This window comes from Rana temporaria, chromosome 4, assembly GCF_905171775.1.
Source record: "Rana temporaria chromosome 4, aRanTem1.1, whole genome shotgun sequence".
Classification (NCBI taxonomy): Eukaryota; Metazoa; Chordata; class Amphibia; order Anura; family Ranidae; genus Rana; species Rana temporaria.
The window spans coordinates 403,507,393-403,533,176 of NC_053492.1; the positions used below are offsets into that span (position 1 = coordinate 403,507,393).

Consider the following 25,784-nt stretch of genomic DNA (forward strand, 5'->3'; position numbering starts at 1 on the left):
TCCTTCCACATCCTCTTCTCCTTCCACATCCTCTTCTCCTTCCACATCCTCTTCTCCTTCCACATCCTCTTCTCCTTCCACATCCTCCTCCTCCTCCACATGTTGAGATGGCAGATTTTGGCCTTGTCTGGCCCTCTCTGCCTCCTCCAAATGCTGGCGACTTCTTTCCCCTGAAATAAACCAAAAAAAAATGTAGACTCATCAGCACACAGATATTGGAGAGCATAAATCGCACACATTGCTTAGAAGATGCTTTCATTTAGTTACTTTTATCTTTCACCAAACCTACATTTTGCAATTACTTCTATATGGCAAGCTCTGATCCTGCCCCTTTTTAGCAAAGTGACACACATGGATGTCCCCCCTAAACAGTATTTCTGGGAGACCCTACCAAAACCCTTTTTTGGTTTGGGGAGACACAGGTGCTCTGCATTGCAGATGTGAAAACATCTGCTTTATTACCACTGTTTTTAGAATGAATCCTGTTTGCCTTTCCCATTCTCATAATTTTATTTTCTAGAACTAGCTTTTACACAATGTTTACAAACAAAGTTTTTGGCCAGTGAGCCATGTCCAGGTGTGTTGTTCCTGGAATAACCGAGCCTTTCTGAGAAACTATGTGATGTTACGTGGTTTACTAAGAACACTATTTGTAAATATGTAGGTATTTATGTCATAAAAAAAAAATGACAACATGTCTTTAAAATTACAAGCAGGCCAAGGAGGCAGATGGTGAAATATACATGGCAACACATTATTGCAGACAATCACCCACCCCCCCCCCCCCCAACCCCAATATATATTTACTTACTTTTACGCAGAATTTTAAGTATTTTCTTCATCTGATGTGGCTCCCTCAATTTTAAGTCTGACCATCGTTTCCTCAGCTGTTCCTTGGACCTGGTGATCCCAAACATCCTCTGCATTCTCCTCGCCACCTTGTCCATAATATGTGCCTTTCGGCGGTTAGGGGTCTTGTATGGCCCTAATTCACCATCATAGTCCTTCTTTCGCATGATGTAAACTAACTCCACCATTTCCTGGAACCGCATATTAGTGGCTTTGTATCTTCTTGGCCTTGATCGGGACGTCCCTGCCTCTGTCCCTTCACTTGTGGCATGAGAGCATCGTGCCCGCTCGTGTGACATCGCCATCTTTCCTTTCCCACAGAGATTATGGGCGTGGAAAAGATGAATTCTTACGCCATGGGCGGAGAAGAGGGCGGCGTTTAATACATACGCGGAGTGTAGAGAATGCAAACAACGTGTTTACGTCGGTTACGCGGAGAATCTTCGAGCGCATCCAGAACATACACAGTTAACGCCATATTTCCTAAACTCATTGATTAGGGGCCTCGCAAAGGTGACGAGGGCGGGGTTTAATAAATACGCGGAGTGTTTAAAAGGTGCACGCCGTGATTACGCATCTTACGCGGTAATTAGGCGAGCGTGAGAAACGAGGAGCGAGAGACAGGAAGGTAAGGAAATTAAAAATGGGATCAGCAGAGGCCTAGAAAATGTAGACACATGGGATGGGGGTTTGGGCTGTTGGTTGCACCCTTTTTAAGCTATTCTGTCTATGGGGTACCACAATGTTATTTTGGTATCCAAATGCTTTTGGACACCTCACAAAATAGAGATGTGAACAATGCTGTACCTCATTGACAAGTTTTTGAATGGTGTATTCAGATCAGGCAAAGTATTGTTCAAGTGTTGGTTGTACAGAGGTCATTAGGAAGTGTCTTTTATGTCATCCATTGTCAGGGGCATGAAATTTACACATGAAAGAGTGCCTAGATGAATACTGTCATTTGTAAGCATTGTTTATTTTTCTATATTAAAAATATTTACTGCAATGTTAACAATGGCTCTGCATCTAGCAAATCAATGTTTGGTACAAGCAATGCGGCCGAGCTGCCAATCATTGTTTAAACAAGAGAGACTGTGTTTGTAATTAGATATAGGTAATAAATTTGAAGACACATATTAGATCAAGGTCAACGCTGATCCTTTTGAATATTTATTTTTCTGTGGTTTATGTTTTTGGAATCTAGACTCAAAAAGAAATATAATTTTTCAAACAATTCAATGGACCAACTACAAACCAAGGAAGCTATAGAGGCCTTACTCCAAAAATATCAGGAGACGCCCATCCTGTGGAATTCAAAACACGCATTATATTGCAATAAAGATGTACGAGCGGCAGCACTAGAAGAGCTAGCAAACTATATGCAAACTTGGGTGCCAGGATGCACTGCCAACATGGTGAAGGATAAACTTGCCAACCTCAGAAGCACATACAGGAGAGCATACAAAGCTAATAAAAGCAAAAAATCGGGAGCAGCAGCAAGACAAGCAAAGGAACCCAAACTGTGGTATTATAAACAGATGGCTTTTTTGCGGGACGAAATGGAAGGCAGGAAAACGATGTCGAGTCTTTCTTCCAACCTTTCCTCCATGCTACCTTCCAGCGGACCTTCCCCAGATGACCACAGCCCTGCAGAGTCGGAGGAAGAGGGCCTGGCTGACAGAGATGCAGATCTGCCACCCTTCGATGAGGAGGTATAGTAGTTTCCTCTATATTTCTGGCGTAAATAATTCTTTGTGGATTAATGATTTGATATTGTAAAAAAAAAGCCAAGCTGGGAAAAAGCAAAAAAAAAAGGTGTTCAGACAAATAGGTGTCAGAGATGACAACTGCAGGGGTCAGAAGTAGAGTGTATTCAAGTAATAATGAACAGAAAATACTAAACGAAAAACATGAAAATGAGTGTGGTTTTATTTAGCGAAATTGTAAAAAATGTCCTTTTTTTTCCACACAGGAAGAAGAGATCAGCCAGGAGGTGGCAGATCCTCAGGTGTCTGTCAGCCAGGAGGAGGCCGGGGTCAGTGGCAGCCAGGAGGAGGCCGGGGTCAGTGGCAGCCAGGAGGAGGCCGGGGTCAGTGGCAGCCAGGAGGAGGCTGGGCCCAGTGGCCTGCAGCAGGTCCCCCCGGCCAGGAGAACCACCACCAGCCAGTCTTCTCCCCCCCAGGTGAGGCCATCAGGCCGAAGGAGGCAGTTGAGGCCTGTGGAGGAGGCAAGCCTCCGCATGATACAGGAGGCAAGCGCCATCATGAGGGCCCCCCTCAACCCCACAGAGGCCTTCAGTGCCTCATTGGCCCACAATTTAAATGAAGGGGAGGAGGACCAGAGAAGACTGGCAAAGGCCCTGATGAACCAGGTCCTTTGGTGGATGCAGAGGGGCCTGCTGACCCCAGAGACTGGGCTATGTGACCCGGCCCGGCTTGCGGAACACCATCCTCCTGCTGCCACCTGCAAGACCCCGTGTTAGATCCGCTGGAAGGCTGCCTGGAGGGAAGGCTGGAAAGAGGAGGAAACGTTGATTTTCTGCCTTCCATTTCCTTCCACATAAAGGAGATATTGTTTGTACTACCACAGTTTGGGTTCCTTTGTTTGTGTGCTGCTGCTTCATATTTTTGTGTTTGGCTCCTGAGGCTTGGAAGTTTATCCTTCACCATGTTGGAAATGCAAGTTTGCATATAGTTTGCTATCTATTCTAGTGCTGCCGTTCTGTTTATTTTTTGTGATGACATTTGCCTGAATAAAAGGCTTTTTGCTTTCATTTGAAAACATGTCTATTGTTTGTTATACTGTGGGGATTATTAGGCAGCAAACCTTTAATAAATATACAATGGGTAATTTACAAAGGACACACTCCTTGGGGGGGGGGGGGGACATTTGGCGTGCCAACATGGTTTAATATTCTCTAATGAAACACAAAAAAAAAAAAAAAAAAAGAAAAAAACATGTAAAAAAAAAATATTTTAAATGGTGACATAACTAGAAACAACAAAAAAAAATAAAAAAATGCACATTCCTTTACAAAAATGACTACTATAAATTATGGAGGACCACCAACCAAAACACACGTCTGGCATAGAAAACATTATTAAAGGATTACATCACAAGCAAGAAATGTGACATTTCAGTATGGGACAACTCTATTGAAATTGCATCAGCAAGAGAACGGGGTTATTCTAGCAAGAGAAGAATTAATAAAACGAGGCAAGAAAATGTGGTTTAGTGCGCCTTTTTAAGACATTGTTCTCTTGCTAGAATAAAAGGTTTCTAATGACGAATGTGCCATATCCCAAACAAACGCGAGTTTTACCTGAACGAGCGCTCCCGTCTCCTCATTTGGACTGAGCATGCGCGGGGTTTTTGTACGCTGCTTTTGTGTACAGACGACCGAACATGTCTGACGGACACGATTCCAGCAGACTGTTTTAAAGCAAGACCAGGAAACAGTTGTTCGTTGGAAAACGGTCTGGCCGACGATTGTTTGCTGGAATCCTGTACGTTACTGCCTACACACGAACGAACATGTCCGCTGAAACTGGTCCGCGGACCAGTTTCAGCAGACATGTTTGGTCGTGAGTACGGGGCCTTACATGCAGTTTTTGGGGTAAAGTGCTGTGTAAATTGACAGCGCTATATAAGTACCTATAATAAATAATACGTAATTGTAAATGTCCAGTAATACATACACGTATGAGTTTGTGCCAGTATATATTATATGAATAAAGAATGATGAGCGCAAACTGAAAATCTAAAAGTGAATATAAAGACAGTCCATAGGGGACTGATAACAATCAATAAAGATATGCAGTGAATTAAAAATTTGTGAAATAACCCAAAACTGATAATAAATTCAAAAATAAAAGTCCAAATATATAAATCAAAGTTTGGATAAATCAATCTAGTGTGCCAGTGATAGACAAAACTTCTGCACTTCAGGCATCAATGTGGACAATCTTGATAACTCTTTGCTTAGCCTGGGCTCACAGAGCACTTACCTCCAGACACTAGGTCATGCGTGTCAACGAAATCCTCCCAAAACTGGAACAGAATCCAAACAGTGGGTAACTCGTGTTGCACAGAATCTTCCCAGTGCTGAGATAGAGTCGAGGGGCGTTCTCTGTATCCAATACCAGTATAGGTCCAGGCGCAGCGAAGTCGACTCCACAGGATAGGCACAAGGTGTATAAGGAGCAAATGTAGAAATAAAAAGCTCTCATGGTGAAGTATGCAAGCACTTTAAATTTTAATAAAAGTAAAAATGTGCTTACATTGAAAAAACGAATAAAACGCCAAACAGCGGCACTTCCGGTGGACGGTCAGGGTGTCGCGTCACTTCCGGTCACGTCTAACCTTATGCATTACGTCACGACACGTGACTTCATCAGAGGTGATGAAGTCACATGTTTGGCGTTTTACTCGTTTTTTCAATGTAAGCACATTTTTACTTTTATTAAAATTTAAAGTGCTTGCATGCTTCACCATGAGAGCTTTTTATTTCTACATTTGCTCCTGATACACCTTGTGGCTATCCTGTGGAGTCGACTTCGCTGCGCCTGGACCTATACTGGTATTGGATACAGAGAACGCCCCTCGACTCTATCTCAGCACTGGGAAGATTCCGTGCAACACGAGTTACCCACTGTTTGGATTCTGTTCCAGTTTTGGGAGGATTTCGTTGACACGCATGACCTAGTGTCTGGAGGTAAGCGCTCTGTGAGCCCAGGCTAAGCAAAGAGTTATCAAGATTGTCCACATTGATGCCCGAAGTGCAGAAGTTTTGTCTATCACTGGCACACTAGATTGATTTATCCAAACTTTGATTTATATATTTGGACTTTTATTTTTGAATTTATTATCAGTTTTGGGTTATTTCACTAATTTTGAATTCACTGCATATCTTTATTGATTGTTATCAGTCCCCTATGGACTGTCTTTATATTCACTTTTAGATTTTCAGTTTGCGCTCATCATTCTTTATTCAGACCTTTATTTGTTGTTAGCACATTTTAGATTTGAGCAGCATTTTGTTTTTCACTGGTCACTTTTAATTTTCACTGTTGGCTAGCGCTTTAGTCACCCACTTGTTTATTAGTATATATTATATGTTTATATTTTAGATGAAACTTTTATTAATACATTTTTATTGTAATGACTGGGTGGCACATCGTTTTACAAACATCTAATCCTAGTATGACTTGCAATGTCAAAATGAAACTGGAAACTGGAAAAAAAGAATGTACAATTGGTCTTCCTCAGAATCCGCAGGTTCCAAAACATAAAAGAAAAACAATCATCCCGTGCGTAGAATTTATCTTTCTAAGGCATGACTCACTGTATGAAAGTCACAAACCACAGAAGCTTAGATCAAAGTCTGCAATTCAAAATGTGCACAGTGGCCGGGTCTATTAAAGGTAAAAGAAGAAGAAAGAGCTTCTGGATTACATATAGTGGGAACAAAAAGAGCAAGTAGGACTTTAAATACCCCTCCAAAGTACACACAAGTACAAAAGTATATATAAAAATACAAAATATTTAAATAACTATTTGACAATAAAAATGTATTAAAACATACCATAAATTAGCTTGCATATGTTGTATGTTTTAATACATTGTTATTGTCAAATTATTAAAATATTTTGTATTTTTATATAGACTTTAAATACCCCTCCAAAGTACACATAAGTTCAAAAGTCCTACTTGCTCTTTTTGTTCCCAATATATTTGAAACAAGGATGATACCCTCCAACTGTACAAGACTTTAATCTACACCTTCCTCCACACACATTCAACTATTCTTTGCTGGATTACATATAGGTAACCAGATCCTAATATTCCAAAGTCTCAGTTCCCCTTGGCAGAAAAAATAGTAAATACACATTTTGGTGGAAAACACAAGTAGCTAGATTCAGGTAGAATGGAATAAAGTTACGGTGGCGTAGCTTAGCGTGTTTAGGCTACGCCGCCGTAAGTTAGCTAGGCAAGTAATGATTCTCAATGTACTTGCCTGCTAATATACGGCGGCGTAGCCTAAAGCGGGCGGGCGTAAGGGCGCCGAATTCAAATGTGTGTTAGGGGGGCATGTTTAATGGTAATAAGGCTTGACCTTACGTTTTTGATGTTTTTTGGTTACTGCGCATGCGCCGGGCGCCTACATTTCCCAGTGTGCTTTGCGGCTAAGTACGCCGCACGGGCCTATTGATTTTGACGTGGGCATAAACGACGTAAATCCCGATTCGCGGACGACTTACGCAAATAACGCAAAAAATTAGAATTTCGCGGCGGGAACGGCGGCCATACTTAACATTACTATTCCACTAGGGTCAAGCTCTAACTTTACGCGGCCTATCTCTTACGTAAACAGCGTAAAAAGTACTGCGTCGGCCGGGCGTACGTTCGTGAATCGGCGTATCTCCTCATTTACATATTCTACGCCAACCGCAATGGAAGCGCCACCTAGCGGCCATCCGAAATATTGCAATCTAAGATAGGACAGCGCAAGCCATCCTATCTTAGATATGTTTAAGCGTATCTCTGTTTGAGCATACGCTTAAACATAGGTCGGCGTAGATTCTGAGTTAGGTCGACTTATCTACTGATAAGTCGGCCTAACTCTTACTGAATCTACCTAAAGGTGGTTTTTGCAGGTGCCTGGAAAAAATTGCACCTGTGATCAGTAGATCAATGTGGATCACCTGCAGGAGATCAGTAGTCCACCAGTAGAAATGTCTGCCAGCTTTCAGCCCATACTTCAGTATGAAAGCTGGAAGACATATCAATGGACTACATAGTTACATAGTTGTTAAGGTTGAATAAAGACACCAAAGCCCTATTTATAATACCATACAATGGTCGAAGACCACTGAAACTACAAATCCATCTGCCGCAGAAGATGGTACTTGTGGTTTAGTCACCCCTCTCTGCCCTGCCTCTCCAGAACTCACTGGAGAACCAGGGGGGTAGGAGCGGTTGGCTCGGGCTCTCAGAAAGGCTGAGTCATCTGCCGGTCAGGCATCTGGGTAAATCCCAACATTATTGTCGGAATCTTTGTGATGTCAACCGACAAGGCCTGAAGATCCCCATTATGATCTTTCTGTCCACAAGATCCTGAGTATAATCATTAGTAAATGGTTACGTCTGTATGCAGGACTTAAAGAGGCAATTTTAGATTGATTTCTACAGGTTACTGCTCCACGCACCGTCATAACAAAGACACATAACTCATTTTAAAAGTTTAATTACAGAAAGGGATGTGAAAGTTCATTTAGCGGGCATATGAACCACAAAGCCAGAATAAGACTTTTTAATTCTCAGGCTGGTATAGTAAAAAATGATGGGCTGACTGCAGTAACTCAAAGCAGCAAATAAGGACACGTCTCTTAGGGATCTGTCACCTAAAACTGACACCTGGGATTATCCTTATTTGTAGCCTTTATTTTTAAAGCTAAAAGATGGCCAATCTGGGATTTTGTTATTTTATCAACCTTTTTTTTAGCCAATAGATATAGAGACCTGGAAGTCTATATATAAATAATTTCACCAAAGATTCAACCATGATGCACACAAGATTCTAAAGAAAAATTGTTAAGTCTTGGGTAAAAACACTGAAAATAGACCCTTAGGCCTCATTCACACTGGAACTCCTGCATTTAACATTTGCAAACACAGAAGTGGTCTGAGACAACTTTCATGTCTTTCCTGCGTTTAGATGTTCCTGCGTTAAAGCAGGTTTAGCTGTGTGTACATTAGAATGCCTAGTTGGATCTTTGGTTCTCTAATTCCCCGTACACACGCTTGGGATTTCCGACGGGAAAAAGTCAGTTGGGAATCCCGGCGGGAAAGAAGAGAGCTGGTTCTCTTTTTTTTGCTGGCGGGTTTGGCAGTTTTCCTGTCAGAAAAACTGCGACGGAGCATACACACGGCCGGGATTCCCGGCCAAAAGCTCTCCTTGCAGTTTTCCCGTCGGAAAACCCGGTCGTTTGTACGGACGTTAGTCTCCATTCACACCAAACCGTTTTTTCATGCTTTTTGCACAAACGCAGGACATTTGTTTAGCATGGGTTCCTTTGGAACACGTTCACATCAATTCAGTTTTGTGCCTGCGTTTTTTGGAAAGGGTCAGTGACTTTTTTTAAGCAAAATGATGCTTTTTTGCATTTTTGATTCAATAGACTTCAAAGGAGAAGCTGCAAAAAAGCATGTAGTGCGTTTTTACCATGATTTGAGTTTGTAATCTGCCCTGTAACAAATTTGCCCCCAAAAAAAAACAAAGACTGCAAATCGCTGTAAAAAAAAAAAACCTGCAAAAAGCACAGGGAAAGATACTGCAGAAATGCTCAAAAGCAACATGCATAGATGTGAATGGAGCCTAAGCCCCAATTTACACCTAGGCGTTTTGTTGCCTGTAGTGTGACGCCGCAGCAGCCCCGAGACGCTGGAGGGATGAAAACACGTTGCCCTCTATGGAGATGGTTCACATCTTCACGCCGAACGCCGTACGCCTGAAAAAAAGTCCCGGACCTTTTTTTCAGGCGGCTTTCGGCGTTCGGCATAGGAGATGTGAACCATTTCCATAGAGTGGGTGAGGCTGCATTCACAATCGCGGCGTTTTGTCGCCGCAAATCGCGGTACAAAACTCCACAATTTGTCGCCGCAATTCGTGGGACAAAATGCCGCGATTTTGTACGCCTAGGTGTGAATGCAGCCTTAAAGGGATATGAACGCAGGTGTGCTACCTTATAGAGCAGGATAAACAAATGAGGAGGGATGCCAAAGTCAAAACATAGGTTGAGTAAAAGTACCATTGGCATATGGAGGAACTTTATTTCTGTTCATAGTTAGGGTACAGGTTGTGCTTATATCTTTGAGTTCTATATGGATCCACCACCATGAAACACCTCCCAGTCACTCCCCCCCCCCTTTTCCACTATGATGTCCAGAGGAGGGACCTCAGAGAACAAGACCCAGACATATAGGAACAGCAAGAAGATCAATAAGCGATCCATCAATGGATCTGATCAGCAATCATACTACTTCTAAAAATACATTTCCTATCACCAAATCCACAAATAGGATGCTTGTAAATTAAGAGGTCTTGTTTTATCTTGTATTGTCTTGATGCAGCACATTAATGTTTCAATGTACTTTGATCACTAATGACAATTCCCAGCATGTATCTACTGGTCTGCAGGGATCAGGCTATAATTATATTACATCAGTCTGTCTGAATAGGTGTAAAATATACAGTGGATGCCTGACATCTGTGGAGATCGTGTTCTATGTGGAGATACTACTTTGACTATTGGACTGAATAATTTATGGAACATTGAAATCCAATACTAAGTTAAAGCGGAGGTTCACCCTAAATTTCAACGTTGGCTGAATTAAACCACTACCCATCGATAATACCTAATCCGTTTTTTTTTTTTAATCGTCATCTTTACCTTGTGAATCGAGCATTTTCTCTGCTGTCAATCAGTGTATTCCCCGCGGGAGTGGGCGTGTATTACATTTTCCCCGGACCAGCGCTACGTCTCCTGGGAGTGAGGAGAATCCCAGGAGACGCGCTGTGCTGTAATCCCGCGATACCTCGCGGGTCACGTGACCTACGCCGGCCGTTGTGATGGCAACAGTGCAGTGTTGGCGGCGACGCTCGCTGTCAACACTGCACATGCGCGGGATAGAGCGGTGAATGCTGGGAGGTCAGCATTCACCGTATCCCGGAAGGACATGCTGCTGGGCTTCACAGTGCCCACAATAAAGATGGAAACGTCCATCTCGGGATTTTAAAACATCTCCTTTTCGGGACAAAAGAAATGCTACGGGCTAAAAGACTGGTAGACACGAGTGGCTATTTGAACCAGGTAAGAGTGGAGGAAGGTTAAAAAAAAAAAAAAACAGCGGAACCCCCGCTTTAAAGCAGAACTTTACCCATAACAACTTGGTCAAAAATATGTTCTTTAGTAAGCAATATACATTCCACATTATTAATTATACTACCAAAATAAGTATGTGCTGTAAATTGTCTGCAGCATTGCTCCTGTTTCTTCTTGCTGGAATCCGCCATTTTGATGAAGCCTAGAACCCATGAGCAGCAGTAAATATTTAGACTGTCAGCAGATCGTCCTCCAGTGACTTTTTTTGGTCACAATGCCAAAAATAAAGAGCAACTGAGCATATGCAGAGCTGGGTGAGACAGTGTATTACTGGATTTTAAACAGTATAGAGACTTTTTTTTTTACATAGTTATACCTGCAAAAGGGGCCATTCTGAAGTCATCTAGCAGGACTTAAAGCGCTTGTTACCCCCAAAACTTCTTATTCCTGAAATGTGCCTGCTGTACCATGACATTGTATGAGAAACTCTCCTGTTCTCTTTGTATTGCTTCCTGTGTGTGAAACTCCCGGGGTTGCTGCCAGTCCCTCGGCTTTCCTATTAAAAAGCTGACCACACTAAGCAGGGGAGCACACCGTGGTTAATTCTCTAGCTATGCTGGGAACCCAGTGGACTCTCCTCCAATGATCAGTCTTGTTCTGACACCCCCCCCCACTGCACAGCCATTCACTGGGAAGCTCAGTGAACTGTTGCTTCTCCTCCCCCCAGCTCCTATGCAGCTGAGAACAGATGGAATGTGAACACTTATAAACAAAATAAAAAAGGGAAAAAAGTATTTATAATGTTTTTTTTTTTTATATTTATATACAAATATTTTGCCTTTCATTTCTATATTAAACTGAATGGGTTGTTTTACAAAGGGGATAGTTTACAATCACTTTAATCTTTTGACTAAAGTTCTACTTTAATAGAATTATGTATCATGTTACACAGGACCCTTTCTACCATTCTAGAATTTCTAATATTCTCAGTCAGTGAAGACATTTTTCACAGATGACTGAATTTTTATATAAATGATAATATCAATGTTTCAATTTTTCAGATCATTTACTATAGTAGATGTCATTTTTATGATTTTCATATATATACCCGTATTTATCTGTGTATAACACACATCCTAACTTTAAAGCGGAGGTTCACCCTTTAAAACATTTTTTGACATCACACAAAGTCGCGCCATCCTACCGACACAATGCCAGTGTTTTTCTTTTTTTTTGTCAGCACATACCTCTTAATCCCGATTTTCACCTCACGGCGATCCCGCGGGAGTGGGCGTTCCCAAGCACTGCCTGTGATTGACAGGCTTCCGAACGGCGCATACTGCGCGTCACAGGTTGCCGACAGAACCCGAACTTTGGTGCGCAGTCGCCGTATAGAGCCGCACCGACGTTCAGGTTTTTTCGGCAACCTGTGACGCGCAGTATGCGCCGTTCGGAAGCCTGTCAATCACAGGCAGTGCTTGGGAACGCCCACTCCCGCGGGATCGCCGTGAGGTGGAAATCGGGATTAAGAGGTATGTGCTGACAAAAAAAAAAAAACACTGGCATTGTGTCGGTAGGATGGCGCGACTTTGTGTGATGTCAAAAAATGTTGTAAAGGGTGAACCTCCGCTTTAAGAGGGAAGTTTCAGGGTAAAAAAGTGAGTGTTATACGCCAAGAAATACAGTATATAAAATGTTAATAGAATTTTTATTATGCACCGTTGTTTGCCCAGATCTCAGTTGTGTTGTATACTGCTATGATTATGGTTAGAAAATGAAAGATCATGCTGCAATGTTGTAAGTGACACATACATGTTTTTTTATAGTAGATGGTCAGAGTACCATGACCTTTACAACAAAAGAGTGAGCAGCAAACTATTCCATTCAAATCATAAACAACCCAAGCTAACCTAAGGCCTAATTCATGCCTAAGCATTTTGTAGCTTGAAACTGAAATGGCATGCCTTTTCTGCAATAAAAAAAGAAAATGCCTACTCGCAGAGAACAACAGCTGAACTTTAGTTTCACTTTGGAGTTGATTTACTAAAACTGTAGCGTGCAAGATCTTGTGCTGCAGCTCTGCATAGAAACCAATCAACTTCCAGGATATAGGGCCGGTTCACACTGCTGCGTGGTGCGAGATCACATGCAATGTCTGTGCGATACAAATTCAGCCACACAGATAGTATGGCTGAAATCGCATTCAGACCAAACTTGCACAGGACCCTTTTTTTGGTCCACAGCAGAATCGAAACGCATCGCAGCAGTGTAAACAGGCCCTTATTGTCAAAGCTTAATTGAAGAAGCTTAATGGCTACCATGCACAGAAGCACCAGGTTCTGAGTGCTCCAGTTTTAGTAAATTACCCCTTTATGTTCTGTAAGTTGCAAAGTGGGGCCTCCATGGATGGGACTTGTTTTTCCAGCACATCCCACAGATGCTTGACTGGATTCAGATTTGGAAAATCTGAACGCCTGAAACTCGATGATGTGTCCCTCAAACCATTCTGTAATCCATCAGAGCAGGGCACCTTCTTCCACTGCTCCGTGGTCCAGGTCTGATGATCGGTGTATACTGGATATATGGATGTGCATACATGCACATCTTTTACAGGAACAATTTGCTACAAAGGTAATTTCATTAAAATTAAGATTTATATCACAAAAATGCTGTCAGACTTGTGCCTGTCCTGTCATTTCAGGGAGCGCTTCTTTAAAAACCTTGAGCAAAGCCACATGCTACCAGCTCAAGAAACACAGGCAGACTCTAAGAGAAGCAGAAGCTGCTGTGCAAACATGGCTTTCTTATTGCCACAGTTTGGAGTGTTACTAAACCCACAACAGTACAATCAGTCTGTATCATGTAAAGCATGCTTGTTCTACTCACTGTGGAACCTAAGGAGTTAAAGGGATTGTAAAGGTAAATGTTTTTTCACCTTAATGCATCCTATGCATTAAGGTGAAAAAACATCCGACGGTACCGCCCCCCCCCGCCCCGAACCCCCGTTTTACTTACCTGACCCCTCGAAAGTTCCGTGCGGCGTCCACGTGATCCTCTTCAGTTCCCAACCTGGCCGTTGATTGGCTAGGCTGGACGGATTGATAGCAGCGCAGCTATTGGCTGGCGCTGCTGTCAATCACAGCGGATGACGCTTCGCGCAGGGGGCGGGCCCGAGTGATACAGTCGGCGGCTATGACCGCCGCTGTATCACAGGAGCGTGCTCGCAAAAGCTTTCCACCATGCGAGCTTGCTTGCATGAAGGTGGAAAGCTTTTGCGAGGAGGAGCCGAGACAGCCGCCGAGGGACCCCAGAAGACACGGATCAGGGCCATTCTGTGCAAAACAAGCTGCACAGTGGAGGTAAGTATAAAATAAAAAAATCTGCCTTTATTGTTCCTTTAAGCCTACGCATTGTGTAAAAAGGCTGTTTGATCCTGTCTTCTCTGACCCCCCCCCCCCTCTTCCACTGTCCCCAATCCATCTCCTGATAAGCCAGAGCATTTGCAGTCACGCTGCACATGCTCAGTCTGGTGTGTATTGCTAGAGATTTTTTTGTTTTGTTCTTTTCTTGGGAGGGTGCATGTGATCAGCACAGGGCCAATCAGCACTGTCCAGACAGAGGGTCAGGGGTCCTGTAGTCTCAAAGGATAGTAGAATGAAAACTTTGCCTACAAGCTTTAACCAGACACTGATAGAAGTCACAAGACTGCTATATACTGCTGATGAGAAAAGGTATTTGACAGTTTATATTTACTAAAATAATTGCATTTCCATGTTCTGTGGGAGACCAGATATAGTGAATGCAGAGTCCTGGGTTTAGTAACACGTTAAAGCTGAACTTCAGGAAGATAAAAGGTACACCTTAATGCAGCTCTGTCAAAGTTATATCAATAAATGTAATTTTTTTTAAAGTGTACGTGTAAAAACTAACCAACTCTAAACCTGCTCTCTGGCACATTCTAAACCTAATTTATCTATCCCTATGAAGCAAAAATCGCTGTACTTACCTATTCTGCAGCCGATCCGGTCTGATTTACAGCATCAGCTGTCAAGGCATCTTGTGTGTGTAGGCAGGTGCAGGAGAAGCAGCCGGCAACAGAAGCCCCATAGAAAGTCTATGGATGATGTTGCTTCCGATCCGTTTCACAGCCGTTGTCAGTCCTCTCCTACACACAGCTTCTGCTGCTGGAAACCAGAATAGGTAAGTAAAGCGATTTTTGCTTTACAGGGATAGATAGATTAGGTTTAGAATGTGGCAGAGAGCAGGTTTAGAGTTAGTTGGGATGTAAATTACACATATTATTCGAACTTGCAATGTTCAGGAGATATTTAAAAGCGATGCAGCCAGTGACATCACTGGCTCATGCACTTTGAAGGGACAGCATATCCATGCTGTAACTTCAGATCTCTGTCCTGAAGCATAGGGCTCCCGCATGCATACACAGTAATGACATCACCGCGGCCCCAGGCTTTCATGCATTATTTTGGTGGCAGTTGATTACCGCTTTCAAAGCGTTACTAAAAGTAAACTTTTTTTTTTATTAAAATAACTAACACGTTGTTATACTTTCCTGCTCTGTGCAATAGTATTGCACAGAGTGGCCCCGATTCTCCTCTTCTGGAGTCCCCCCAACAGCACTGTCTGCCCCCAATGAATGCTGGTTCTCCAGCAGGACCATTTGACAGTTCTAAATACGTACCCAAATTGGTCTGGTTCCTGCTGAACTGGCCAAATTTCGATATCCGTATACCCAGTTTTAGAATGCCCCCCACTTTGGATGAAGGTGTACAGGGCACCTTCATAGAGCAACATTGTTCATCGGGGGAGGAGGGGTGCTAGATGGACTTGCAGGTTGCACTAACAAATTGAAGCCAAACTCCAGATCACACTTTATAAGCAGTTACAGCAACAGGTTTTAAATAAACAAAACTGTAACTGCCACATCTGCAGGACAGCTTGTTCTGTTGAAAAACAACAGATTTACTGGTAGGGATGAGCTCCGGCGTGTTCGCACAGTCCACGTGCAGAGCCCACCAAGAAGTCTGCACGGCGCTGCACTAATCACAGGCAGGGAGACATTGTCCCGATACTTGGCTTGAGATATCGGGAAATGTCTCCCTGCCTGTGGTTAGCGCAGCGCCGTGCAGACTTACTGGCTGGCTCTGCATGTGGACTGTGCGAACACGCCGGAACTCATCCCTACTTACTGGACATATCATCAGGTGAAAATAAAAGAAAGTCGAAAGAAAACGAATGCATCCCCCACATCTAAGAACTATTAAAGCGGGGGTTCACCCAAAAAAATGTTTTTAACATGACATTCAGCCATTTTTTATCTCAGTGCCATACATACCGTATTTTCACCGCCGCTTACGGGTATGTAATCTGCGGGACTGGGTTAACATCCTTCCGACCAGCGCATACAGCGCGTCACGAGTTGCCGAAAGAAGCCGGACTGCGAGTCGGCTCTATACGGCGCCTGCGCACCGACGTTCGGCTTCTTTCGGCAACTCGTGACGCGCTGTATGCGCCAGTCGGAAGGATGTCAATCAATTAGGAAAGCCCAGTCCCGCAGAATACATACCTGGAAGCGGCGGTGAAAATACGGTATGTACGGCACTGAGATAAAAAAAAAAAAAAAACAGCCGATTGACAACTCGGCTGAATGTCATGTTATAAGAATTTTTTTTGGGTGAACCCCCGCTTTAAGCTGCAATATAATAAATGCATGCATTTGGGATTAAAATGCTTTAGGAAGTCATGGAAGAAATGTAGTATGCACGCTTTCTGAGCATAAATTGTCATCTTTTATGGCAAAGCCCACATGCATGCTCTCCCCGTAGAATGGTACAGAGGACATGCCACATATTTTAGCCAACATGTTGTAGCTCCAAGATATCCCCCCATGTATGACCGGCCAGGAGCAGCATTGTCCCCATCCCCTGAACACTGATGGAGCCCCATCACTGGACACAAAATGAGCATCACCTGGTGAAGCCTCCTGACCAGAGCCCCATAGTGAAGAGCATCAAGGTTCCTCTATGGATGGACTCTGGGATAATAATAATGATAGGACACATGTACACAGCTGGCCAGGGCAGACACAGAGCCTCTCCTTACTAGCACTGGAAGACAGACGTATACAAGGCTTCACCCCACTGGAGCCACCTAGGACGTGTCACTTATTCACAGCTGTGTAGGCCTCAGTGCAAGCCGGGGACTCTCCCAGCAAAGTGTCCGTCCTACCCCCTCCCGGCCAGGCCTAATATCCCAGCAGTTCTCGGCCTCTCAGAACGGAGATTCCCACCCCGTTTCCCCCAGCAGCGACCCCCGGGTACCTGCAATCACAGACGGCAGCGCTTCGCCTCTCGTCTAGCAACAGCAGCATCTCCCAGTGCGGCCAAAGCCCCGAGCCCCGGCACCACGGCCCGGCATGCACCGCGCCAGGCACCGGGGGAGGAGAGAGGCTGACAGAGAAACTGGAGAAGGCAGGAAGAGGCTGAGGAGAATGGCTGAGCTCCGTCACTGGGGCCTGTCACACCTCAGACACCGCTCTGCTCATGTACACAACCATTCCTCCTCACAAAGTGTCCTTGCCACAGCAATGTACTAAGCCTCTATTTCCCATGTATCCAGAATAAAAGTGTCCCTGTCCCAGCAATGTACTTTATTCCCCATGTATCCAGAATAAAAGTGTCCCTGTCCCAGCAATGTACTATATTCCCCATGTATCCAGAATAAAAGTGTCCCTGTCCCAGCAATGTACTATATTCCCCATGTATCCAGAATAAAAGTGTCCCTGTCCCAGCAATGTACTAAGCCTCTATTCCCCATGTATCCAGAATAAAAGTGTCCCTGTCCCAGCAATGTGCTATATTCCCCATGTATCCAAAATAAAAGTGTCCCTGTCCCAGCAATGTACTTTATTCCCCATGTATCCAAAATAAAAGTGTCCCTGTCCCAGCAATGTACTATGTTCCCCATGTATCCAGAATAAAAGTGTCCCTGTCCCAGCAATGTGCTAAACCATGATTCCCCATGTATCCAAAATAAAAGTGTCCCTGTCCCAGCAATGTGCTATATTCCCCATGTATCCAAAATAAAAGTGTCCCTGTCCCAGCAATGTGCTAAACCACTATTCCCCATGTATCCAAAATAAAAGTGTCCCTGTCCCAGCAATGTGCTAAACCACTATTCCCCATGTATCCAGAATAAAAGTGTCCCTGTCCCAGCAATGTGCTAAACCACTATTCCCCATGTATCCAGAATAAAAGTGTCCCTGTCCCAGCAATGTACTATATTCCCCATGTATCCAGAATAAAAGTGTCCCTGTCCCAGCAATGTGCTAAACCACTATTCCCCATGTATCCAGAATAAAAGTGTCCCTGTCCCAGCAATGTACTATATTCCCCATGTATCCAGAATAAAAGTGTCCCTGTCCCAGCAATGTGCTAAACCACTATTCCCCATGTATCCAGAATAAAAGTGTCCCTGTCCCAGCAATGTGCTAAACCACTATTCCCCATGTATCCAGAATAAAAGTGTCCCTGTCCCAGCAATGTGCTAAACCACTATTCCCCATTTATCCAGAATAAAAGTGTCCCTGTCCCAGCAATGTACTATTTTCCCCAGTTATCCAGAATAAAAGTGTCCCTGTCCCAGCAATGTACTATACCACTTTTCCCCATTTATCCAGAATAAAAGTGTCCCTGTCATAGCAATGTACTAAACCACTATTCCCCATCAGTGTTGCCAACCATCAGTATTTTTACTGACAGCCAGTAAAAAATGGGCACCTTTCTTGTGCCAGTAAATTAGGGTTGCCACCTTTTCTTCAAGTCAAACCCGAACACTTTAGCAGTGCACAGCAATTTTTTTTATAGTATAAACTATACATATATTTTGCTATTAAATACCATTTCTAATCATATGAAGTTAATAACAAGAGTTCCCCTTTTACATCAGAGTCCACAGAGTTCCCCTTTTACATCAGAGTCCACAGAGTTCCCCTTTTACATCAGAGTCCACAGAGTTCCCCTTTACATCTGTAAGGGGGGCTCTGCAGACTCTGATGTAAGAGAGAACTCTGGGGACTCTCTGGGAACCCTGATTTAAGGGGGGAACACTTAGAACTCTGATGTATGGTGAGGACTTTGATGTAAGGGGGGACACTGTGGCCTCTGGTGTAAAGTGGAAGACTGTGGCCTCTGGTGTAAAGGGGAACTCTGATGTAAGGGGTGCTCCGAGAACCCTGATTTACCTTAGTGTACTCACTCAGAGGCATGAGAGAGAAGGGAGAGAAGGTGGAGACTTCAGTCACAGACAGGGATGGATGGTGAGCTCCCTTGGCAGTCAGCACCTCTCATCCAGATGTATTTGAGGCTTTCCAGCCCCAACTTTCCTTTTCTGAGGCACAGTGCCGGGGATTGGAGTGTGGGCAGACAGAGGGGTAGGGGTGGGGGGAATGGGTGCAGATCAAGCCCTCTCTTGTACAGTGTGAAATAGTGTAACATACACTCTCAGCTTAGACAACTGCAGCCAGAAACCCTCCTGGGAAGCCATAGTTCAGTCTGAATAATGTGTCCAGGTTTCAGGCTTTCTAAAACCCGGACGCATGATTCCAAACCCTATGTGGTCCTGTCCCATACTCTAACTGTACTGGGAGGCTGTAACCTCAACTGAGTGACATATGTGACACAAATGTGCCATTAGATCCTGTGGTCTTATTGTTAAAGAGGAAGTAAACCCTGGCTTTACTTCCTCTTTATTTCCATGCAAAGGTAAAGAATGGATGCATCGCATAGTGGCCCATTATGTGTCACTCAGTGGCGTAGCGAGGGGGACCGTGGCCCCGGGGCGCGACATTTTAGGGGCGCAACCCTGGCTCTGTCCCCCAAACATTTTATTTCCTGTGTCCCCGCGACCTGCGCTCCAGCCGCCATATTTAGTCTCCGGCTGTCCCTGTGGGCAAATGGGGTCATGTTGACATTTTAGCGCATAGGACACCTTCAGCTCGGCTCCCCTGAGACAAGACTCTGTTTAGTAGACCGACACCCCGGCCCCACATCCTCCCGCACGGCAGGTACCACGCACACACCATCTACTAGAGACGTCTCGTCTAGTCTGTGTTGCAATGGTCAGTGTAGTGTATTGTGTGTTGCAGTGCTCAGTGTAGTGTAGTCTGTGTTGTGTAGTCTGTGTTGTAGTGGTCAGTGTAGTCTGTGTTGCAGTGCTCAGTGTAGTGTGTGTGTTGCAGTGATCAGTGTAGTGTAGTCTGTGTTGCAGTGGTGAGTGTAGTGTGTGTTGCAGTGGTCAGTATAGTGTATGTTGCAGTGGTCAGTGTAGTGTGTGTTGCAGTGGTCAGTATAGTGTCGTGTGTGTTGCAGTGGTCAGTATAGTGTCGTGTGTTGCAGTGGTCAGTATAGTGTGTGTTGCAGTGGTCAGTGTAGTGTGTGGGTTGCAGTGGTCAGTGTAGTGTAGTTTGTGGGTTGCAGTGGTCAGTGTAGTGTGTGGGTTGCAGTGGTCAGTGTAGTGTAGTGTGTGGGTTGCAGTGGTCAGTGTAGTGTAGTGTGTGTTGCAGTGGTCAGTGTAGTGTAGTGTGTGTTGCAGTGGTCAGTGTAGTGTAGTGTGTGGGTTGCAGTGGTCAGTGTAGTGTAGTCTGTGTTGCAGTGGTCAGTGTAGTGTAGTCTGTGTTACAGTGGTCAGTGTAGTGTGTGTGGGTTGTAGTGGTCAGTGTAGTGTGTGTGGGTTGTAGTGGTCAGTGTAGTGTGTGTGGGTTGTAGTGGTCAGTGTAGTGTGTGTGGGTTGTAGTGGTCAGTGGAGTGTGTGTGTGGGTTGTAGTGGTCAGTGTAGTGTGTATTGTAGTGATCAGTTTAGTGTAGTGTGGACAGTGTAGTGTATATTGTAGTGGACAATTTAGTGTAATGGACAGTGTAGTGCAGCCCTCAAAATTTCCACTGGCCTACTAGCATTTGGCGAGTGGATTTAAGCTGGGGGCGAGTGATGACAGGGCTGCATGACCAATCTCCCTCCAATCTGTGCCTACACTTAGAGTCCCGATGAGATTGGCGGCCGAAGAGGAAATGTGCATGCTCGGGAAAAGTAGTCTGGTGAGCCACGCACAGGCAGATAAGTACACAGGTGCTCTCCTTACAATTCTCATTAAGCCATGGGACCTAACAGTATGACCTCTCTGAGCCTGCCCCCCTCTCCCGGGCCCCGACCAATGTAGCTGGAGAGCAGAAAGTAATGAGTGAGGTGGAGGATTGCAAAAATTACCACTCCGGTGCAGCACTCACTGAAAGTTGCCCTGACATGAGAGCGGCAGCCTTCTAGTTTGTGCAGTTTTCTTCTCCTTGTGCTCTATGTAAGTTTAGCCTGAGCACTGTGAACAGACTGGTCTCAATGTGTGCTGTGCGCTGTCAGTGTGCGCTGTGCTATGGTGTCAATGGCTGTGCAGTTGTGTGGATCTCAGCGCTGGATTGTACTCCCTCCCGCTGTGCTGCAGCTCCTCTCCTTTCTGCCAGCCTGAATAAAAGGGGGAAGTGGGGACATGCAAGCGTGGAGCCACACACACAGGCTCCTGATGATGATATGAATGGGAGAGAGAGAGGATGGATGGGAGTTGCAGAGGAGACAGCAGGAGAATGGGGAAGAGACCCAGTTCTAGTGCCCTGTCCCTCTGGTCTGCCCCCAGTGCCCTGTCCCTCTGGTCTGCCCCCAGTGCCCTGTCCCTCTGGTCTGCCCCCAGTGCCCTGTCCCATTTTGTTAAAGTTGTTGTTGGTAATATTTAATTTTGTAACTTGATTCTGCATAAAACATTGTCATTCCATGAGATAATCTACGAGGACGTGTTTACGGGTGCAATTAGGCACAGGGCAGTGTATGAATTAGGTGGGGCAACTGGTGGCGAGTAACTCTTGAGGCCTGGCTAGTAGCTCAGGACTTGAAATTTTGAGCCCTGGTGTAGTGTAATGGTCAATGTAGTGAACAGGTAGGTCAGTGTAGTGGTCAGCATTGGAATCAGGTAGGTCAGTGCGGTGAACAGTTAGGTAGGTGTAGTGATCAGTCTAGGAATCATGTAGGTCAGGGTAGAGGTTAGTGTAGTGGTCAGTGTAGGAATCGGCTAGGTTAGAGTAGTGATCAGGTAGGTTAGTGTAGTGGTCAGGTAGGTCAGTGTAGGATTCAGGTAGGTTAGTGTAGTGGTCAGTTAGGTCAGTGTAGGAATCAAGTAGGTCAGTGTAGTGGTCAGCATTGAAATCAGGTAGGTCAGTGCGGTGAACAGTTAGGTAAGTGTAGTGATCAGTCTAGGAATCATGTAGGTCAGGGTAGAGGTTAGTGTAGTGGTCAGTGTAGGAATCGGGTAGGTTAGTGTAGTGATCAGGTAGGTTAGTGTAGTGGTCAGGTAGGTCAGTGTAGGAATCAGGTAGGTTAGTGTAGTGGTCAGGGTAGGAATCAGGTAGGTCAGTGTAGGAATGATGTAGAGTAGTGTAGTGGTCAGTGTAGGAATTTGGCTCGTCAGTACTATTGTAGGAAGGGAATGGACTCAGGGAGTGCTAAAAGTCCATATGTTGGGGGGGTGCACATTTCTTGCCTGACAACCCACACTACGCCACTGGTGTCACTTACCTGAAAACAAAGCCTGTGATGTCACCGCTGTCCCCACTGGCTGGAAGCGTCCATTCTTCACCCCTCTTCCTTCCGGGGCCGGAGACTACGGCTCTGTGACTGGCCAGAGTCGCTTGACGTCACTCCCGTGCGTGCGCGCGGGAGTCGGCAGTCACGGCATGATCCCTTTAGAAATGGCACAATCGTTTAACTCTTCTGGGAATTTTAGAAAAGAGAGCTTCAACTGGAACGACTAAGTAGTTGCCAACATCCCAAATACGTAGATTATTCAAAATAAAATACCCCCCATGGGTGTGGGGCTTTTAGGGCAACTTAAGAAGATAATCACAAAATTATTTAGAAAAAATAATACATGAGTTTATTTCACCATATAATGTCCAAACGTAACAATAACAGACAATGCAGTTAGTACAGTTCACAGGTTTGAGTGCTTTTTCTTAGGCCCAACGCGTTTCACGATAACAATCCCTTTATTAGGGGCACTTCTTTCTTTGGGAGGAGATCAATATAAAAAGCAATCTATAACAGAACACAAACAATGAAATGAGCATGTAAAAAGCATAGGGGTCCCCCCAAAATCCATACCAGACCCTTCAGGTCTGGTATGGATTTTAAGGGGAACCCGGTGCCAAAATGAAAAAAGGTAAAAGGTTGGTTGCATTGATACATGTCTCCAGGGGCAGAACCCGGGTCCCCACAAACACCGTTTATGACAATACCATGCATATAAGCCTTTAAAATTAGCACTTTTGGTTTTTCATGTTAGTGTCCCATAGACAATTTCACGGGGTTCTGCGGCTTTCGAATTTGCCCCGAACTCCGCATATTGTTCGTTGTTCGCCAAACATTCGAACAACCAAAGCTCAGCCTGAATTTATGCTCAGGCCGAAACATTCGCCCATCCCTAGTTTACACACAAACACACACACACGTCCCTGTTCTGGCTCTCGAGCCCACGATCGCACATGGCCAGCAGTCATCGCGACTGCCATGTGGACTTCTCAGTGCCACCTATCAATGCCCTTCAGTGCCACCCATCAGTACCACCTCTTAGTGCCTCTTCTCAGTGCCACCTATCAGTGCCCACCAGTGCCGCATATCAGTGCCCATCAATGCTGCCTATCGGTGCCCATCAGTGCAGCCTCATCAGCGTACATCAATGCAGGAGAAAAATTACCTGTTTGCAAAATGTTATAACAAAATATATAACGGTTTTGTATTTTTTTTTAAATGTCTGGTATGGATTTTGAGGGGAACCCCCATGCCAAGGGGAGGACGAGCAAGTGCCCCCTTCTCCAAAACCATACTAGGCCACATACCCTCAACATGGGGGTTCTTTGGGGCACCATGTTAATGAGGACAAGTGCCTCATCTCAACGACTCTGGTGTAGGTGGAGGTCTGTGCGGTCTGTGGGCAGGGGGCTTATCTGCATCTGGAAACCCCCTTTAACAAGAGGGCCCCCAGATTACCCTTCCCCTCTTGTGAATGAATACGGGGTACATTACACCCCTACTCATTCACCAAAAAAGTGTCAAAAAGAAAACAAAGCACAGTTTTTGACAATTCCGTTATTAAAAATAAAAAATGTCCCGATCCATCGACAACTGCCCGTGACAAAGGCTAACTGCCAACTGCCTGCCCCTCCGTCTGACAGTTCTTAAATAGGTAAGGGGCGGGGTCACCTGGCGATTTCAGCTGGTGGCAGCGCCCCATGTGATGTCACTGACTTAGCATGCACCCCTACCCCAAAGCAGCCCACCTCATGTTGAGGGCATATGGTCTGGTATGGTTCAGGAGGGGGGGGGGTGCTTGCTCATTCCCCCCTTTCCTTGCCTGCATGCTCGGATAGGGGTCTGATATGTATTTTAGGGGGGTGTGGGGGTTCCCCTCAAAACCTGTACCAATATCTATTTTTGCTGGCAATAAAAACATTTTTTTTATTGCCAGCAATTTGTTTTGCATTTAGCTGTCAGTGGGCAAACCCGCTGGCAGCTTATGAATCATCGTTTGGTAAGGACATGGTGGCCTTAATAACCTATTCACTGCTGTGTGCTCGGCGGGCGAACATCCCGCAGAAAGCACCGCAAATTTGGGTGTTTGCACGTGAACACCCAAATAGGCGCTGTTTGGGGCCGAACCAATGCTTGGCCTGAACAGTTCGCCCATCCCTACTCCTGATATTCTCCACCATTGGAAATGTGACTGTCCCTGATTTGGAGCAATGTCCCTCTGTCCCTCATTTGTCCCTCATTTTGGTCTGATCTATATAGATGTATATAAAATGTACTGTTTATCTATCAAAAAGTGTTTTCCAGCACTAAACCTTTCATCCAATTTCTAAATTGCTGCATTTGTAAATTCCAAAAGCCAATATAATGGAATAGTAGTGGTAAAAAAAGCACTTGTGGGTTTAACCAAACTTGTTTTTTTGTACAATTCTCCTTTAAGGGAGCGTGGCAAGGGGTGTGTCCTATGGCTGCATACTTTTGCCGATAGGTGTCCCTCATTCCCATCTCAAAAAGTTGGGAGGTATGCAACATTGTACATCTGTGTCACACTTCCCTGTTATCTACACTTGAGACAATTGATCTGTATAGGACTTTGGGCTCAGTTCATGAAGCTGTTACTTAAAAATGTATTTATTTTCAGATCTCACCTAAAAAACCAACAAAAAAACTGTAATATTTTTTAAAACTGCAGATTTTATGCACGCAAACACACATATATATACAGTTGTATTCAAAATTATTCAACCCCCCATGAAATTGATTGTTTTGGCCAGTTTGACATTGATTTTGATCATTCAGTCATCCTGCTTACAATTAAATCAAAGAGGCACGTGTAGGTCAGACAAATATAACATAACATTTATAATGAAATAACCACAAATGTCTTTTCTGTGCTCACATCATTATCAGTTTTATTCAACCCCCAAGTGACATTTAATCTTAGTACTTAGTACAACATCCTTTTACAGTTATAACAGCTTTTAAACGTGAAGCATAGCTTGACACAAGTGTCTTGCAGCGATCTACGGGTATCTTCGCCCATTCGTCATGGGCAAAAGCCTCCAGTTCAGTCACATTCTTAGGCTTGCGCACTGCAACTGCTTTCTTTAAGTCCCACCAGAGGTTCTCAATCGGATTTAAGTCTGGTGACTGCGATGGCCACTCCAAAATGTTCCAGCCTTTAATCTGCAACCATGCTCTAGTGGACTTGGAGGTATGCTTGGGATCATTGTCCTGTTGAAAGGTCCAACGTCTCCCAAGCCTCAGGTTTGTGACGGACTGCATCACATTGTCATCCAATATCTCCTGGTACTGAAGAGAATTCATGGTACCTTGCACACGCTGAAGCTTCCCTGTACCTGCAGAAGCAAAACAGCCCCAAAGCATGATTGACCCCCCGCCATGCTTCACAGT

General features: G+C 44.6%; 1 protein-coding gene across 1 annotated transcript in view; it reads right to left on the reverse strand.

Annotated features, from left to right (window-relative positions):
- Positions 1-17,195, reverse strand: part of VPS54 (VPS54 subunit of GARP complex) — a 115,928-nt gene extending 98,733 nt beyond the window's left edge. Inside the window, exon 1 of the mRNA XM_040351227.1 lies at positions 17,072-17,195. The gene's annotated coding sequence lies outside the window, so the exon portion shown is untranslated. The remainder of the gene's footprint in view (positions 1-17,071) is intronic.
- Positions 17,196-25,784: the final 8,589 nt, after the last annotated feature.